Here is a 21,050-nt window from a genome sequence, read left to right on the forward strand (position 1 = left end):
AAAGTTGTAAGCTGCCATGTGGGTGCTGGGAATTGAACCCGGGTCCTCTGGAAGACCAATCCTATGGAAAACAAATCAGTGCTCTTAACTGCTGAGTCATCCTTCCTGCCCTCTGTGTAACTTCTTGATAGGCTGGTATTGTAATTAGTGGGGTTTGGAGCTGGGTAACATTGATGATGTCTTTTATCCCCTAGCAGACTTCACAGCAACCTTTGATACAATGAAAGTTAACCAGAAAGGATGGACTTTTCACCTTAATTATACCATGTTCTTTGTATATTACCCATGAATGTGTAGCGAAATACCATATATAGACAGTTTTTTATAACAGCAATCACTTTTAGGAGATAAACGATAGTTTTCAGTATTTGTGTCTTTTAGCTGATATAACTGTAGAAAATACAACATTTTCCTCCACTTTCTCAATGTTTTACACTGATTGTGTTTACATAATGAAATATTGAGTGTTATGGTTCAAAATGAGCAATTAAATGTTTTATTTTAATCTTCAAGAATTCCCATGCTTTCAACTCACTCTCTTTTCAGTATATATATATTAGAGTTGTGTTTTCAACATGCCAGCTGGTATTTGGATATAAGATGACAGTGTGTTTGGAGGTTGGTTATCTCAGACTATCATCTGGGTCCCAGGAGAGTGAACTCCACTTCCATACCTGCTGAACAATCTTGCTGGCTCTAGAAATCTTATTTTAATTCTTTTGCCCCTCATAAAAGAAGAACATTTACCATGATCCTATGGAGACTCATGACTGTATCTCTAAGGATATCACTGGTTTAGAAAGAGATCACCAATATGTTTCACTCACCATTGGCATGAGACTACAATTAAGTACCCAGCCCAGGGTTTTCTAGCTTTATCATTTTTCTAGACAAGCAAGTGCTTTGAATCAGTACCAACATTATATTAGTTGCTATGCTGTTAATGTTCTTCTTTAATAAATTTCCCTCTTTTTTTTCCTATCTTTGATCCTTTCGACAAAAAAGAAATTGAATCATTTGTTTGGGGTGTTTTTCATCACCCTGCTTTGACACAAAAGAAAATTATGAAGAAAGGAATCTGTTTGGAAACAGATGGATCAGAAGGGGCTGCAAGGGAGGTTCTGAATCCACCCAGCATTGAAAAAGAAATGCAAATGTATACAGAAGATTATCTAGACAATGGTAGTATGGATATGACAATTTATGTAAAAGAATGCATACAGGGCATTGAAGAAGACAAAACACAATATTTTGAAAAAAAAGCAAAGTATGAAGAATGGAGTCTTTTGGAAACAAATGGATCAGAAGGGGCTATAGGGGAGGTTCTGCACTCACCAACATTGAAAAAAATGCAAATATATACAGAAAATGATCTAGACGATGGTAATATGCATATGACATCTTTGCAGAAGAATGTATATAGGGCACTAAAGAAGACAACAAGCAATGTTTTTGATGCACATGCAAAATACAAAGGATGGAGTCTGTTATAAGACAATGGAGCACAGAGGGCTCTAGAGGATATTTTGCATACACCAAACATTGTAAAAATGCAAAAATACACAGAACATTTTCTACACGATAGTAATATGCATATGATAATTTTTGTAGAAGAATGCATACAGGGCATTGAAAAAGACAACTAGCAACATTTTGACAAAAAGGCAAATTGTGAAGAATGGAGTCTACTGTTTCCTTTTGCTTGAATCCTGGTGTCTGTGTCATTGACACTGCTCCTTCTCACCCCCTCTCCCAAGGGATTCAATAGGACATAAGAACATACCTAACCTAGAAGTTTAGAGTAGAAAACTTCAAACAGCCAAGCAGACCTTCAAGGTTCACAAGATATGAAATATGGAGAGAAACCCACACATGATTTTTCCTTTATTTATTTTTATTTTTATTACTACTGCTGTGTGTATGAGACTGTATATGTGTGTGTTTTCACATGAGTATGGAAGAGGAGGTCAAATGTGTATCAAATCATCTAGAGTTATAGGCAGTTGAACTTAATGTGGGTACACTTAACCACTGAGATATGTCTCTAGAATCCCTGAAAAATTACTTTCCTTGAAGAAATACCTATCCTGAGTGACATAGGAGAAGATAAGAATTAGAAACTTATAAGACAATATCCTTATAGTTATTAATAAAGGGAGGATGGGTCATGTTTTGGGGATTTTAATTTATTTTCAGCACTTATACAGTATGCCTGCCATCTTAGTTGCACACCACACCTTGTAAAATCATGAATTATACTATCTAGTGTTGGCTACTGTGAGTCACCAATGATCCTATTAAGAAGGGAAGATCACAGTTTCTCACATCCTGAGTCTATGCTTCTCATAGAAAACCACCCATAATGCTGTCTCTCAAAGGGAACAGAAGCCCCCTCACATGCCCATTGATTACTCCTTATTACAGTATGTTTGAAAGCTATTTATAATCAGCTTTAAACAAGTATATTTCAGATATTAATACTGATAGAATAATGGTTTTAAAACTTCAAATATTTTTAATAGTTCCTTGTTTTTGTTTAGAAAAATTCTTTAACATGAAGAAATTGCAGATAAATCAACCAGAATCCAGAGTCAATTTATCTCATTGTACTTCTATGCAATGAGAAGAGACACTCTAAAACTGGAGTTTCATAAAAAATTTTACACTTTCACTATCAAATATATTTTCCTTTCCTTATCCACCACCTAAGCAGAAAAGTCAGAGTCAGAATTAAAATAGAAAAGCAATTATTTTTATGTCATCTGTCATGACCAAAGTGCCCATGATTTACACTTAGCCCTTCTTCTTTCCTTAGTAATAGTCCATTTCTATTTTCCTTTCTTCATGTAATACTGTACCTACATAAATTTGTTTACAAATATATGTAATCCTACATATATAAAATGTATTTTAATCATATTCACCTCTGTCACATCCATGACATCCCCCTCCCATGTTCTCTGGACTACTTACTAATATGTAACTCTCTTACTTTCCTATCTTAATAAAGATAAATCACTGAGTTCAAATTATGGCTCCTTGCAAGTGAATGAATGTGGGTGTATCTACTGTATCACAGCTGATGTACTAGGGTGCTAGGGATGATTGTAAGAGCCATGCCATATTGCCTGCCTGAGTTAAGTTTCTGTTGTCCAGTATTGAGGCACTTACCAGAAAGTTGTGACATGCCTGGACATATCTTGAGTTATTAGAAAAAAACTTAACATTTGCTTATCTTTCTTCTACACTGACCATTAGTAACAATGTTTTGTGGTTGGGTTGCTTAGTAACTCAACAATCCCACAGAAAGCTTCCTGGTCTGCTTAGTATAAAACATACATGAGAAAAATAAAATTGTGCAGCTTGTTCAGAATACTGTGTTGCTGTCAATTCTTTATGTCTCTTGAACCTTTCATTCAACATTCCCACTTCTAAGGTCTCTGTGGAAGGTCCTACTGGCTGGGAAAGCAGGGGAAACACACATGTCCTCATTGTCTGAGAATTGACATGTGACATTGAGGACAGAAGAACATTTGATTAGGCTTCACAGAAGATCTTCAAGGGACCTGCATACTGCTTCTGTTGCCATTAACTGGAAATGAAATATCAGGCAGATGTTGGACAATTCTTTAACTCTTTTGACAAAAATAGTGGTTGTGACCCAAGAGGTGTTTAAAGCAGTTTGAGTAAAAATTGCCACCATTTACACATAGGTCTATATTCTATATTGTAGGCCACAAATTGAATACTATTAGTCAATTATTACTCAGTTGAGGGAACAAAGGCTTTTAAATAGAAAATTGAAGCAAAATGGCAAAGAAATAGTTTCCAACAATTCCTCAGGGCTCCACTTGAAAGATGTTCTTGAATTTGAACTCATAAACTTCATAAAAATAAAGTGTTAAAATAGGCCAGAATTTCCCCCCAAGGAAAAAAATAAAGAAGTATTAACATACCTACTCTCTGTTTATTGTGGACATGTTTGAAACTGCCTTTAAAACATGGGCAACAAAAGACAAATAGCTATTTTCTCATGCATCTATTTATGGATGCAAAAATATTAATATTACTTGATTATAATAATCAAGTAACTTAAAAGTAGTAGACCACTGCAAGATATTCAGTAAAATGCAGTGTTTCATGTCCTGCAGGCAAAACAGACCCTGAAGACCATGGTGTCACTGAGGATGACTATGTAGGGGCTGAAAGCTAGAAAACAAGATGCCAAAAGGACAGAGTTGTTCACTACTCAATGGCCATGATTTTCAGCAAGAATCATTCTAAGGGCTGAACAAATGTAAGTAGAATAGAAGGCAGTAAAAAAATGCACATAAGAATCAGATTTCAACATGTATCTCTGTCCTTGTGGGAACCAATAGATTAGAGGCTGGGGCTTTGAATGTGCTGGATTCTTTGTTGTATCTGTGAAGCACAATGACCACCAATATGCTTGTCCAGGTCATGAATTAACATATATCACACTGCCATTTCCACTATATACTTTCCTTTGAGTGCTTAATATCAAGGTAGCACATGCTGGGCTGCTGTATGCAGATGTGTAATGGAGCCTTGGGTGTATGTTTGGAATTGAATAATCTCACCTCCTCCGTGGTAAGTAATCATAATTTTCTTACTAGTTAAATGACAGTGTCTGTATGGGGACTGGAGATTATCTGCAGAGGAGTCTTTGTACTATGCTAGTCCCTAAGTGCTATTAAAAATGATCAATAGTGATGCCAGTCAGGAGATGCAGAACTACCTTCCTGAGAATCTCAAACCTGAAAATAATCCCACAGAATATTTGAAGATCTCAGTGAGTATCTTATGAGTGCTACATGAATTATTTTAGAGCACTATTCTTGAGGATTAATTGTCTTGGCACTAGGGGCTTCCAGCTAATTTTGAGAATTCCAAAAAGATGGTGTCTGTCTTCAGCTTCCTGGTGTAACACTCTATCCATGATTCCTAATACATTTAAGTGGCTAGTGAAGCCTGATATAGTCAGGGATTCTTCTGTTTGCCTTGACAGATGGCTGGATATGGTTTCAGAATGATGCCTTTAAATCATCATAGGATCCTATATTTGGAAAAGGGAACATTGTTGAGTGGAATATGGAAAACCTTGAAGCTGTTGTACACATGCTTTATGTGAAACAAATATTGATAAAGCTGTGGTTTCCTGAGACGTGAGCATTGAAGTGCATCTAGAATGGAATCATGACTGAGAAAAAGATATAAACAGACAGAAAAATAGAGGAACAAGCAGCAGGAGTAGCAGAAGAAGAGGTAGCAGAAGAAAAAGAGGAAGGAAGAATAAGAGGAAGAAGAAGAAGAAGAAGAAGAAGAAGAAGAAGAAGAAGAAGAAGAAGAAGAAGAAGAAGAAGAAGAAGAAGAAGAAGAAGAAATAAAGGATACAGGTCTTCCAACACTACTTTCTCTAGACTTGGTGCCTCAGGTTATTAGGATGAGCTAGTAAGCACCAAAATCATCTTCTGGGTTGATATATTTCAGTTAACAAGACCAGTTAGCCAGAAGCAGAACTACCCAAGCCAAAAGTGAGTTAGTACATTTAGAGACGTTCTAGAGCTATGGACTTTGATAAATTATGTCTTTGTTATCATTATTGGCAATTGGTACTTTCTATGTGCTGAGTTTTACAGGCTTAATGGCACCTCCATCACTGAACGGTCATGCTAGGGTCTAAGGCCCTACCAAGGTATGGGATTTTGTTACAGTATTTGAACTGTGAAAGTTATCCAGTAGGGATGAAGATTGTAGCAAAGTAGCAGCTCAAAATCTTACTATTCTGTGAATAAGCTATTGTCTTCAGCAATACCATCTTTCCAACAGGTGTTAGAAGAACAAATACCATATTTTAAATAAAATATTTTATTAATTCTTGGAAATTTTCAAATAATATATCTTAGCTATATTAATTCCTGACTCTTCCAACCAAATATTTCAAATTCACTTTCTCAATCCTTCTTCATGTTATCTCTCTTAATTTGAAAATAGTATCTTGCAACATTTGTCGGGGCCTATGTCTTATAACAGTTTTTTGAACCATATTCTACAAAGTTCACTGGACTTCAAGTTTAGGCATTGTATTGTAAATGTATTAATTGGGGTAGACACCCTGCAGTTGGTTAAACAGAATTTTATTAAAAGTTACTGCATTCTGTAATGATCTGTGTAAACCATATAAGGAAACATCTTTGTACAGGGGGAGAGCTGTACTTATTTGTGGGTATAAGGTTAAGTTCAGGTTATAGTATGGATTATACTAGTTAAAAAAACTGACAGTAATAGGTCCTTCTCTAGGTTCCATGCCTTCTGGTATAGGTAGTTGTCTATATGGACAAGCACAGTTACAGGCGTAGCTTCCTTCCTATCCCATAATGCCTTAAGTCCAATTAGGTAACTGTGAATTATCCAAGAATGTAAGTGTAATGATTACACCTATCAGAATATCTGACTCCACCTACTATAATTGTCATTCACTGATTTTTCAAATGCATAGGATTACTGGTAACTTTTCTTCATTGTGAGGTTCTATGATGCCTTCTGTAACATTGGGAGCCAGTCCTCAGTAGGGAGGTTGGTAAACACAGATTAATCATTCCACCTACTCTCTGAAGCATGTGATATCTTCAGAAATAAGGTCTTACCTTCTTTTTCTAAATGGCATCAAGGGCAGGCCAGCAGACTATAGTTTTAGAGGAAGTCTGTTGGACTCAACTAAAAACAACAGTTCAAAAAGAGGTTTCTATTGTCTGGCAATGGGGTTGTTTAACTCTTATTTTATGGTGTTCTAATGAATTTTAGGCAATGACAACAAAATAAGGAGAACCTCAGAAATTAAAAATGCTCCAGGTGAAAGTGAGATTAACTGAGTTCAGATCCATAGAAATTTCATATATGATTAGTTCTGATGCAAGGATCATGTGAAGGAAAGGAGACTTTTTTCACAAGAAGTCCTGGAAGTATGTAATGAAGACATCCAGGCATACGCAATGGAAACAGGAAAGCCTCTCTTAAAAGGAACCGTTAAGGCAGAACTGTTTGTGGAGGTTGTTCTCTGTCTTGCAATCATAACATTTATATTCTAACATTTTCACACACAGTAGAGCACACAAATACACACACAGAAGGACTCACATAAATGGTATAGAATATCAACTCACACAAATATAACATTGTCAAAGTATCACAAATACTTACAAAGATGAATCACACTATTTCAGTAGCATTCTTTGATTAAGATATTATCTTGAAAAGCTGGGTGTCTTAATGGCAGATCATTTGTTTTCCTGTAATTGTAGAAGACAGACATTAAAGAACAGTGAAGCAGGAGATAAAGCATTTTGTAAAGGACTTTTTTCACACTTATGAGTAAAATTTTTGTATACCAAATACAAGAGAAAGTACAGTGAACAGTCATGAGACTGCCAATTATCAGGTCTTTCCTACAGGATCTTATACAGTCCTAACAAGGTAACACAGTAATTTGAACTCCAGGCATTTAATGGAAAAATTTAATTGAGTATTTTATATAAACACTAATATTTGAACTAGAAAATAAATGCACAAAATCTGCAGTTCTGTTTGGTCTGTAATTTCCTCAGGTACAATTTTCTTCAATTTTTGCAGGTATAATTTTAAAATATATGAGTTGGTTCTGTCCCTGGTATTTGCCATTGAGGAGATCAACAGGAACCCTTACCTTTTACCCAACATATCTTTGCGATTTGATTTTTATAATGTCCCATACAGTGAGAAAAACATTCTTATGAATCCCCTTATTTGGCTCACAGGCCTTAAAAAACCCTTTTGTAATTATAACTGTGTAAAGGAAGGAAAGTTAGCTGCTGCACTAACAGGACCATCATGGGCAAAATCTGTCCATATTGGGAGACTGCTTCAGCTCTACAAATTTCCACAGGTGAGGAGTTGTATGAAATAAATATGCAGACCTCCTTGCTGACATATCATGTATTCAAAGGTCAAAGTGGGACATTAGGATTAGTTAGCTATTGATTACAAGTGTCTAGAAAATTGGAGTTGGACCTCTATCTATTTCAGTCACGTGGAAAGGGAAAAAAAGGGGAGGATGGAGTATACAGGAAGGATTAATAAGAATTGAGGAGAGGCCAGTAATTTTCTGAAAAATTCTGTCAGATAAACTTGCCTTTAATTTCAATATGAATCCATCATTATGCTATTCATTTCTATCTGTTTCTGCTGAATAAGGATTGTGTATAATGCCATTGTTCTTTCTCTTGTTCCCAATTGTTTTCTCTTCAGCTCACTGTTGGTCCTTTTGATCCTATCTTGAGTGACAGAGGTCAGTTTACTTCTCTCTATCAGTTGGCCCCCAAAGACACATCTCTGTCTCTTGCCATGGTCTCTTTGATGCTTCATTTTGGCTGGACCTGGGTTGGTATGCTTATCCCAGATGACCACAGAGGGACTCAGTTTCTATCAGATATCAGAGAAAAGATGGAGAATAATGGAGTCTGCATTGCTTTTGTTGAAATGATCAAAAGCACCTGAAATTCATATCCATACAAAAACTGGAAAAGTCTTGGCATGGTCAAGGAGTCATTGGCCAATATCATCATCATTTATGGTGAGAATGATTCACTACAAGGTTTAATGAGAAATCTAGGGCAACAGTTTTTGACAAGGAAAGTCTGGATTATGACCTCACAATGGGACATTACTAATATCGCTGATTTTTTCTTGCTAGATTCATGCCATGGAAGTTTCATTTTTTCACACCCCCATGAGCAGGTTACTGAATTTAAAAATTTCATCCAAACAGTTAATCCTTATAAATACCCAAAAGACAATTACATTACTAAATTGTAGTTTTTGTTCTTCAAGTGCTCATTTTCAGAGCTGGATTGTCACCTTTTGGAGAATTGCCAATACAATGCTTCCTTAGAATTGTTACCTAGACACATTTTTGATACAGCAATGAATGAAGACAGCTACAATACATACAATGCTGTTTATATTCTTGCCTACAGTCTCCATGAGATGAGTCTTCAGCAAGCACAATATCAACCATTAGGAAACAGGGAAAGCATGGTGTTCTTTCCCTGGCAGGCAATATCCCTTTCGTTGTATTAGAGCATCAACAATGTGATGTATTGAGAGGTTTCAGAGGTATAAAACTGGATATTACATATTTCAACATTTTATATTTTAAATCCACTGGAAAGTCTTCATTTGTTATCTTATATTTCAGGTCAGTGCAGATCATTGTGTGAATGTTGCTGAGGAATAGGGTGTTAGCGGTAAGAAGAAAATGATTTTAGGCAATATAAATTTTGTCACTAATATCCTCACATTCTTCTTGTGGACATAGATTACATTAGACAACTAAGACTTCACTCAGTAAATGAAATGATGACATCTCATTACCACAAGGTGTCAGTATGTAAATGATTTTAACTAAAATTTAGTCATTTGTACCAACATTTTATACACTGAACTTTTAGATACACACTTCATGTAAATGGACATAGTTTACTTTAAAGAAAATGAAATTTGCTTTAATCAGTACTAACTGATTCCTTTTCTGAGTTTGTTTGGAAGATTTTCTTTTAGATGACTGTCATTCACAGGTAGAATAGCATTCTCAACCATTGCTCACCCTCAGTGGAACTACAAAACTATTGTATCTTTCTCCAGAGATTATGAACAGTGACAGTCTATAATTCATTTCTTGTCAACCTCTCATAAACATTTATACTATGTTCTTGAATCACTTTCAGCTTCATCCTTTCTTGAGGAATATGCATGAGGGAGTCAATATGGCCTTAGAGTGGAAACAAAATTTACATGATAATAAGTACGATATTCTAAACTTCTGGAATTTTCCAAAGGGTCTTGGACAAAAAGTGAAAGTAGGAACATTTTTGCCCAATGTTCCCAGTGGGCAACAGTTGTCTTTATCTGAGCAGATGATACAATGGCCAAAAGTATATTCAGAGGTGGGTTATGTATTCTCACAGTGCATTCAACTTACCACAACAGCACAAATATATCCCCCAGTATAATAACTCCGGGTTTTGAAATTACAGCCCATTGCCATAAAACTCGGAGTAGAGGGGGATAAAACATAACTAATATAGGCATTGTTTTATCATTCCCTCATTCTTGAAAATGGAAATTCTTAACTTGAAATGATCATTAATGTTCAGTAATGCATGGGTTAGATTTCTGTCAAGTTGACACAAATTAAATACACCTGAGAAGTGGTATATGCAAATATCATAATGTCTCCCAGGACACTCTGATATAGAAAATGTCTACATTCACAACAGAAAACTGAATAAGTTTTGTTTTTGTGCTATGATCAAGCAATATCACCAAAGTAACTTTTGGAAACAAGAGTTTATCTGGCTTATGGTTCTAGGGGTTCAAGGGTCCTTTATGGTCAGGAAACATGCCAGTGTGTGGCATTGATGGAGAGATGGCAGGAACCAGAAACAAAATGTCTCAGTTCACACACTGGAAGCAGAGAGTAAATACTGAATTAGCAGGGTCTGAATTAGCAGGTTCATAATTGTTCAAAATTCCCACCTTTGAAATAATTTAGCCAATAATCTGCCACTCTTAATTATCAATAACTTTCAAGATAGCACCACCATTGACATATATAGTGACATATCTGTGCTTATCATTTGCTACTTTTTATTCAAACCAATACACTGCCTCTTTTAGCATTCATTCACTGTATGTAAATTTGGAGCAGTTCATTTTTATTCCATGTTTAAAAATTACAGACCATAAACAATTATAATTTTTCTTTTATTCACTGCTAAAATGGAACAATATTTTAGTGAGCATTTTATCTCCTGTTCTGCTGCAGCAAATGCATGCGTACCCAAATTAACTTAAGAAAGCATTTCTTTTGGCTGACAGTGTGAAAATGCAGCCATTGTCTTTGGAAATTCATTCCTCCGGGAGCATGAGGTTCCTTATGACATCATATCCTCAGTCAGTAGAACAAAATAAATACCACAGATCCCCCTTTTCTAGTTGACGCTCATTCTGAGACAACAACCTATAGAGTGAACCCTTTAAGCTTCTCTTTAACAATAGTCACAGAAATGCCCAACAATTTCTCTACATGGTGACTATAATACCTGTCAAGTTGACTAGCAAGACCCATTATCATGGTGAATATAAAAGTTTTTCAGCACATTAAAGAGTAACTATAGAAACCATGACCTACCAGCATCAGAATTTCCCCTACCTCATTATGCTCCCAACATTTAAACTGTGTGATAATCCCCAGAACTTTCTTATGTAGATCACACATGTTCAAAATCTTCTTCTACATTTATTGGAATAAAATTTGCAAATAAATTATGTGATATGAAAACACAATATTATTCATGTTTTCTTTTTTTAATTTATTATATTTGTATTTTAATTTTACACATCAGCCATGGGTTCTCCTGTCCTCCCCATTCTCACCCCCACCCCAACTTTCCTCCAAGCCCCTCCCCTCTATTCCCATCTCCTCCAGGGCCATGACTCCTCTGGGGATTCATTTAATCCTGGTGGATTCAGTACAGGAAGGTCCAGTCCTCTCTTTCCAGGCTGAGCAAAGGGTCCGTGTGAAAGCCCAAGGTTCCAAACAGCAAGCTCATGCACTCAGGACAGGTCCGGGTCCCACTGACTGGGTACCTCCCAAATAGTTCAAGCTATTCAATTGTCTCAATTATCCAGAGGTCCTGCTGCGAATGTGGGCTCCACAGGCTTTGGTTCATAATTCATGCGCTTCTATTTGTTTGGCTATTTTTCCCTGTGCTTTTCCAATCTTGGTCTCAACAATTCACACTCTTACAGTCCCTCATCTTTCTTGACAATTAGATTCCTGGAGCTCCACTTGGAGCCTGGCTGAAGATCTCTGCATCCACTTCCATCAGTTATTGTATGAGAGTTCCAGAACGACTGTTAGGTTGTTTGTCCATGTGATCAACAGAATAGGTCAGATAAGGCTTTCTCTCAACCATTTGCCAACAGTCTACAGAGGATGTATCATTGTGGATTTCTGGGGACCTCTCCAGCTCTCTGCCTATTCCTGTTCTCATGTGGTCATCATTTATCATGGTCTATTATTCCTTGTTCTCCCTTTCTGTTCCTGATTCAGCTTGGATCTCCTGATCCCCTAAGCTTTCTTTCCCTTGAACCTTGTCCTACATTACTCCCACTGTCGTCCAGGTTGTTCATGTAGATCTCATCCATTTCATTGTCATTGGGGGATCCCTGTGTCTTTCCTATGGTCCCATTTTCTAGGTAGATTCCCTGGAGTTGTATAGCAGTCTACTCATCTTTATTTCACATCTAGTATCCTACTATGAATGAGTAATACTATGTTTGTCCTTCTGAGTCTGGGTTACCTCACTCAGGATGATTTTTTCTAGATCCATCCATTTGCCTACAAACCTCATGATGTCATTGTTTTTCTCTGCTGAGTAGTATTCCATTGTGTATATGTACCATATCTTCTTTATCCATTCTTCAGTTGAAGGGCATCTAGGTTGTTTTCAGTTTCTGGCTATTACAAACGATGCTGATATGAACACAGCTGAGTGAATTCCCTTGTGGAATATTTGAGCATTCCTTGGGTATATGACCAAGAGTGCTACAGCTGGGTCTTGGGGGAGATGGATTTTCTAAGGAAGCAACATGTTGATTTCCAAAGTGGCTGTACAAGCTTGCATTTCCAGCAGCATTAGAGGACAGGTTCTTAATAAACTGTGAGTGGGTTGGGGATTTAGCCCAGTGGTAGAGTGCTTGCTGAGCAAGTGCAAGGCCCTGGGTCTGATCCTCAGATTCACTCCCCAATATTAATTAATTAATTAATTAATTAATTAATTAACCATGAGCATTTGTTAACTCTGCTTCTATTTTTTTCAGATTCCTAAATCTGTGTGCAGTGAGAGCTGTGGGCCTGGATCCAGGAAAATTTCCCTAGGGGGCAAGGCTGTTTGCTGCTATGATTGCATTCCTTGTGGAGACAATGAGATTTCCAATGAGACAGGTAAGAATAAATTTTACAGAAATGGTTCCACATTACTACAGGACACTGCATTATCTTACAAACTGAAAAATATCCAGAGAGAAGTCAGACAAATTTATTCCTTCTCTTTTTTATGGTATTAAATGCTCATCACCATGTCTTGAAAAAGTGCAGAGTAGGCATTGAAATTTATAATTCATTTAATTTATAATTATGTGCATATATTGTTTGGTGCAGAAAACCACTTTCCTCTGTAGTAATCCATATGCTTTTCCCCACCCATCATATACAACATAGTAAGAAAGTACCAAAATTGGATGTTGTTCTAATTATAATAATGATTTTAACTCACCTCATTTTAGAATAGATTACTCTGATACTGAGTCTTCTCAGCAAGGCTTTTCATACAGAACAGATAACTAGAAATTTGTGTTTGATACCCCAAATATGTATCTTTTGACTGTAGAGCATAACTAATAATTTCAAATTTCCTTCATAAATAGAATGATGTCCATGTGTTTCTGCTTTAGCTTTGATAAACAGTATATTAAACAATATCCCCAAGGCAGTTTCAGCAGTCTTATGGAGAGCTGTACCAAGACCTAAGAGCTGAAATGGAATATAGAATCCTCATTTAGAAGAATAGGTCATGAACATTTTCACAGTAAGTTTCAATGGGAAGAAAAATCTTTAAAAGATAGTATTCTCACACACAATAATACATTTTGGACCATGGTTATACCAATTTTAAAATTTTTCAATAATTATTTTTCTTTGAGAATTTCATTGTATGTATTTGGATCATATTCCCTCCCTCCAAAGTCTTGCACTTATCTATTTAAATTCTTCTCTCTCCCTTTAAATAACTGAGAGAAACTCATTCAATTCAACTTTTGCTACCCAAATACTCTTTCGTGTAGCCCCCTGGTGGAGTATGAACTAATTACCAATGGCCACACTCTTAAAGATTATTGAGTCTTCCTCTTATAGCAGCTATGAAGACAAATGGCTTCTCAGTTAAGGGTAGTACTTTATGCCAGCCAACCTTATATGCCTGATGTTATTGCTCCTAATTAATAAGTATACTTCCAAAAATTATGTAGCTCAATTATGTCAGATATTTGAGGATAGATTACTGATACAATGTTTCCAAAAATTTTTATAGGATCTTGCAGCACATATAGTTATTTTATATATAGTAGTGATTATTACATGTACCATGTGCCTTTAGTAACGAATGGAGTTATGCATGTTAGCCATCCATTGAGAGGTAGCAAACCAGAAGAAAATAAATACCTCCACATAAAAGAAAAGGAAATAACAGAATATGAGAAAATACCTTGTAATAGACTATGACAACAGATAGATCAATGTGTCACAATAGCTGAAGGAAGCAATATTTACAAGATATATAGAAATGTATTTTATTCTACTGAAGTTCATTCAATAATGTGTTAATAAAATTCATCACAAAATAAAATTGAAACTCTAGGGATGTGTTTCTTTTATATATACAGGAAAAATGGCAGTGGTAATCTGTCATACATAAATCAATTTTTTAAATTACATTTAATTATATAATTTAATTTAACTTTACATATCAGCCATGCATTCCCCTGTCCTCCCTCCTCCTACCTCCCTTGCACTCTCCCCAATCCACCTTCATTCCCATCTTTTCCAGGGCAAGGTCTCCTGTGGGCTTTCAGCTCAGCCTGGTAGATTCAGCTGAGAAAGGTCCAGTCCCCTCCTCCTTTTACCCAGGCAGAGTAAAGTTTCCCAGCATAGGGCCCAGGTTCCAAAAAACCAGCTCTTGCACTAAGGACAGTTCCCAATCCCACTACCTGGGTGCCTCCCAAACAGTTCAAGCTAATCCACTGTCTCATTTATCCAGAGCACCTGACCCAGTTGGAGGCTCCTAAACTACTGATTGGTTCATTGTTCGTGTGTTTCCACTAGTTTGACTATTTGTCCCTGTGTATTTTTTCATTCTTGGTCTCAACAATTCTCAATCATACAATCCCTCCTCTTTCTCGTTGATTGGACACTGGAGCGCCACCTGGGCCTTGGCCATGGATCTCTGCATCCACTTACATTAGTCATTGGATGAGAGTTCTACCACAACAATTAAGCCATCTGATTACCAGAGTATGACAGTTTGGTTTTCTCATGTCCATTGCCAGGAGTCTATTATGGAGTTATCTTTGTGGGTTACTGGGGAACTCTCAAACACTTTGCTACTTCCTATTCCCATGGGTTATTCATTTATCATGGTGTCTCTTTCCTTGTAGTCCCTCTCTGTTCTTTAATCCCTGGCATGAAACCTTCCTGATAATGGTGGATAATTGTTTTGATGTGTTCTTGGAATCTGTTTGCCAATATTTTATTGAATATTTTTTATCAATACTCATGACAGAGATGGGTCTTTAGTTTTTTGTTTGGCTTCAGAATCAGGGTAAGTGTAGCCTTGTAGAAGTAGTTTGGAAACGTTCCTTTGGTTTCTATTGTGTGGAACAATTTAAAGAGTATTGGGAATCTCTTCTTTGGAAATCTGGTAGAATTCTGAGCTGAAACCATCTCTTCCTGTGCTTTTATTGGTTGGGAGACTTTTAATGAATTATTCTATTTCCTTAGGGGTTATTGGAATTTTTAAATAGTTTATATGGCCTTGATTAACTTAGGTATATGGTACCTATCCAGAAAATTATCCTTTTCTTTTAGATTTTACAGTTTTGTGGAATAGAGGTTTTTGAAGTATGACTTGATGATTTTCTGGATTTCCTTAGTGTTAGTTATTAGTTATCCCTTTTCATTTCTGATTTTGTTAATTTGGATGCTTTCTCTCTGCCTTTTCATTAGTTTGGATAAGGGATTGTCTATCTTGTTGATTTTCTCAAAGAACCAAGTTTTTGTTACACTAATTCTTTGTGTATATTTGTTATATTTGTTTCTATTTTATTGATTTCATCTCTCAATTTGATAATTTCCTGACATCTGTTTCTTCTGAGATACTTTGCTTCTTCTTGTTCTAGAGCTTTCAGGTTTGCTGTTAAGTCTCTAGTGGGAGATTTCTCCAACTTCTTTATGTGGGCATTTGGTGCTATGAATTTCCTCTTAACACTGCTTTCATCATGTTCCATAAGTTTAGGTATGTGGTATATTCATTTTCTTTTTCTCTAGGAAGGCTTTAATTTCTTTCTTTATTTCTTCTTTAACCCATTGGTGATTCAGTTGAGCATTATTCAGTTTCCATTAGATTGTACGATTTCTGTAGTTTTTTTTTCTGTTGTTGAAATCTAACATTAAACCATGGTGGTCCGACAGAAAACAGGAGGATATACCAATTGTTTTGTATCTGTTGAGATTTGCTTTTTGGTCAAATATGTGATTGACTTTAGAGAAGGTTCCATGGGGTGCTGAGGAGAAGGTATATTCTTTTTTGTTTGGGTGGAATGTTCTGTAGATCTCGATTAAATCCATTTGAGCCATAGCATCAGTTAAGTCCATTATGTCTCTGTTAAGTTTCAATTTTGCCAATCTGTCCAGAGGTGAAAGTGTGGTGTTGAAGTCTCCCACTATTAATGTGTGGGGTCTTATATGTGATTTAAGCTTTAGTAATGTTTCTTTTACATATGTGGGTGTCCTTGTGTTTGGGGCATAAATGTTCAGAATTGAGACTTCATCTTGATGGATCTTTCTTGCGATGAGTATGTAATGTCCATCATCTCTTTTGATTGATTTTAGTTTGAAGTCTATTTTGCTGGATATTGGGATGGCTACACCAGCTTGCTTTTTAAGGCCATTTGATTGGAAAGTCTTTTCCCAGCCTTTTATTCTTAGGAGGTGTCTGTCTTTGAATTTGAGGTGTGTTTCTTGTATGCAGCAGAAAGATGGGTCCTGTTTTGGTATCCATTCTGTTAGTCTGTGTCTTTTTATAGGTGAATTAAGTCCATTGATATTAAGGGATATTAATGACCAGTGATTGTTTGTTCCTCTTGTTATTTTTATTTTTTGGTGGTAGAGTGTGTGTACTCCTCTTCTTTGGTGTTTCCTACAGTGGTGTTATCTATTGCCTGTGTTTTCATGGGTGTATCTGCCTTCCTTAAGTTGGAATTTTCCTTCTAGTGCTTTCTGTAGGGCTGGGTTTGTGGATAAGTAATGTTTAAATCTGGTTTTGCCTTGGAAGGTCTTATTCACTCCATCTATGATGATTGAAAGTTTTGCTGGGTATATTAGTCTAGGCTGGCATCCATGGTCTCTTTGTGTCTGCATTCTATCAGTCCAGGTCCTTCTGGCTTTCAAAGTCTCCATTGACAAATTGGGTGTTATTCTGATGGGTTTTCCTTTATAAGTCACTTGGCCTTTTTCCTTTGCTGCCCTTAACATTCTTTCTTTATTCTGTATGTTAGTTGTTTAATTATTATATGGTAAGGGGACTTTTTTGGGGGGGAATCTATTATGTTTGGTGTTCTATAGGCTTTGTTTATCTTCTTAAGCATTTCCTTCTTTAAGTTGGGAAAGTTTTCTTATATGATATTGTTAAATATATTTTCTGTGCTTTTGAGTTGGTATTCTTTTCCTTCCTCTATGCCTATTATTCATAGGTTTGGTCTTTTCATGGTGTCCCAAATTTCTTGGATATTTTGCGTTATGACTTTGTTGGTTTTAGTGTTTTCTTTGACTGATGAATCTATTTCTTCTAACGTATCTTCAACACCAGAGATCCTCTCTTCCATCTCTTGCATTCTGTTGGTTATACTTGCCTCTGAACTTCCTGTTTGTTTACTCATATTTTCTATTTCCAGCATTCCTTCTGCTTGTGTCTTCTTCATTTTTTCTATTTCCCTCTTCAGGTCTTGGACTGTCCCCCTTGCATTTTTCTTGATTTTCTTTCAAGGACTTACTGGTTTGTTCTGCTTTAATTGTCCTTTCCTCTTTTTTTAATAGCATTCTTCCCATTTTTTTGTTTGCCTGATCCTCTACTTTTTTATTTGATTTCTTCTAAATAAGGCTCTAGCCTCTTCATGATGTTACTTATAAGGTTGTTTTCTTCTTCTTCTTCCATTCTGTGATGTTCAGTTCTAGCTGCTGGAGAAGTGCTAAGTTCTGGTGATGCTGTATTGCTCTTTATTTTGTTGTATGTACTTCTGCCTTGACGTCTGCCCATATCCTCTTGGGTTTGTTCGTGGTCTTATCATTGTGCTTGGTCCAGAGAGAGTTGAAAGATGTAGGGAGCCTCTCTCTAGTCTAGATGGAAGCTCTGGGCTAGATGGGAGTGCTGTTCCAGATGAGAGTGCTAGTCAGATAGGAGCTGGGGGGCTGGACTCTGTGTCTCAGGAAGTCCCTGGGTCTCCTTATTTTGTCCAGATGGGAGCTCCTCTTGTCCAGATGGGAGTTCCTCTTTTCTTTGGTCCAGATAGGAGTTCCAGGACAGGATGGAAGCTGGGGGCTGGTCTCTGATTCTCAGGAAGTGGCTGGGGACTCCGCCAGATGGGTGTGGGGGCAGAATGTGGAGACTGCAGGGTCTGCCTGCAGTCTTGGAAAAGGGGAGCCTTCCTGCAGGGCCCACCAATTGGCCAGAAACTGGGGCCAAGTTGGGCAGGTCCTCCTGGGATGGCCTGTGTCCAGCGGTGGCACCCAGGTACAGTTCTCTCTCTGGCTATAATCCCAGGAAATCACATCTGGTCCAAATGGGAGTTCCAGGGTGGACAGGAGCTGGGGATTGGTCTCTGATTCTTAGGAAGTGGCTGGGGTCTCCGGCAAATGGGTGTGGGGGCAGGGTGTGGAAACTGCAGTGTCTAGCTGCAGTATTGGAAAAGGGGAGCCTTCGTGGCCCACCTCTTGGACAGAAAATGGGGCCATGTTGGGCAGGTCCTCCCGGGATAGCCTGTGTCCAGTGGTGGGACACAGGGGCAGTTGCCTCTCTGGCTATGACCCCAGGCACTCAACATCTGGTCCAGATGGGATGCATAAATCAATTTTATTTTTCTCAAATACATGATGAATTTTGCAAATTTTCAAGCGCACAATATCATCGGTCTATTTTAGTACATACTCCAAAATAGTTCTGACCTTCCCCCAATGTGAATGACCACAGGTCACTAGTAAATTATTCCATACTCTAAAAATATAGTAATGCCTAGAGAGTCAAACTAGAAAACAAAGAATTTTATAGTGCTAAAAAATTTGAGAACCTATGTCTAAGAACAGGATTTTATGAAAATAATACCAAAGGTTATTCTCCTCCTTTTTCAATATTCAAATTCATAATGTGGTTGTAACTTATGATGTGGTATCAGACATAAAGTAGGTTTACACATTATAACTCAGTATTCCAAAAGAGATACACCAAGAGCAAAAGAGGAACTGAAAGTATGTAAGAAAGAAAAGGTGTATTTAATTTATAACTCTATGACGAAGAGGGATTATAAGGGAAGCTACTGGTAATTCATAACTACTTACAAAAAAGAGACATCATTTTTATTTAGGTTGTGGATTCTGAAAATGTTACCCATATTCCAGTAGATTCCCCTGTAACTTATAAATACTAGCAACATTGAATAGACTCACTGTGTATTAAAATGTAAAAAGAAGACAGAGAGAACAATAACTTGCGAAATAGATGGAGAAAGTGAAAAATGGAGCATGATGAAAGAGGGCTGAGTTGGAGCCACACAGTTTATATGTGCATATAAATAATAACTGAAATATCTAATAAGAAAGATGGGTGGTAGGAATATGAAATTATTCACTACAGAATTCTTACTTCTTTTTCCCAGAGAAAAAGGAAACTTGAGTAGATAACAGTCATGATAACAGGTACAGAGAAATGGGTTAGAGTTACAGGGATAAATTCATCTTGAACAAAATATCACTTTCATTTTTTATCAGATATGGTAAAGTGCATCGAGTGTCCAGACAGTCATTATGCAAACACAAAGAAGAAATACTGCCTCCAGAAAGTCGTGAGTTTTCTTGACCATAAGGACCCCTTGGGGATGTCTCTCACAACCATAGCTCTGTGCTTCTTTGTCCTCACAGCTGTGGTTCTTGGACTCTTTGTGAAGCACAGAGACACTCCAATTGTCAAGGCTAATAATAGGACCCTCAGTTACATGTTGCTCATCTCACTCAAGGTCTGTTTCCTATGTTCCTTGCTCTTCATTGGCCATCCCAACACTACCACTTGTATCCTGCAGCAGATCATATTTGGAGGTGCTTCACTTGGCTCTCGCCACTGTCTCGGCCAAAGCTATCACTGTGGTTATTGCCTCCAAGGTTACCTTTCCAAGGAGGGTGGTGAGGTGGTTAATAATATCAAAGGCTCCAAACCTTATAATCCCTGTATGTTCTCTGGTCCACGTTGTCTTCTGTGGAATCTGGCTAGGAACAACATCTCCTCCCTTCCTTGACAAAGATGCTCATGCTCAACATGAACATATCATCCTTGTATGTAACAAGGGCTCAGATTTTGCCTTCCATGGTATGTTGGGATACCTCTGCACCTTGGCACTTGGAAGTTATATTATGGCTTTTTTGTCTCGGAATCTGCCAGACACATTCAATGAAGCCAAGTTTCTATCATTCAGCATGCTGGTGTTCTTCTGTGTCTGGGTCACATTCCTCCCTGTCTACCACAGCACTGAGGGGAAGGTCATGGTGGCTATGGAAGTCTTCTCTATCTTGGCTTCAAGTGCAGCCCTCCTTGGTTTCATTTTTGGCCCCAAGTGTTACATTATATTAATAAGGCCAGATAAGAATTCAATTTACCATATCAGGAATAGGCCACATTCTAAAAGGAAAAACCCTCTCAAAACCTAGTTTAAAGATAAACATAGTTCTTATGTTAGGGATGAATTTCAAAGATGACGTCCAGTTGCTGTCTCATGCATATTGTGTCACACCGTTATTGTATGGCTTTGGTTCATTCAGGTATTATTTTGCATCAAATTATATTATAGCCTCTTTATACTGGAACCAGTGAAGTCATCCATGATGGAAATCCAGG

General features: G+C 37.2%; 1 pseudogene; it reads left to right on the forward strand.

Annotated features, from left to right (window-relative positions):
- The first annotated feature begins 7,625 nt into the window (after positions 1 to 7,625).
- On the forward strand, positions 7,626 to 20,863 carry LOC118576082 (annotated as a pseudogene).
- The last annotated feature ends 187 nt before the right edge of the window (positions 20,864 to 21,050 follow it).

The sequence above is a fragment of the Onychomys torridus genome, unplaced genomic scaffold, assembly GCF_903995425.1.
Source record: "Onychomys torridus unplaced genomic scaffold, mOncTor1.1, whole genome shotgun sequence".
Taxonomy (NCBI): domain Eukaryota; kingdom Metazoa; phylum Chordata; class Mammalia; order Rodentia; family Cricetidae; genus Onychomys; species Onychomys torridus.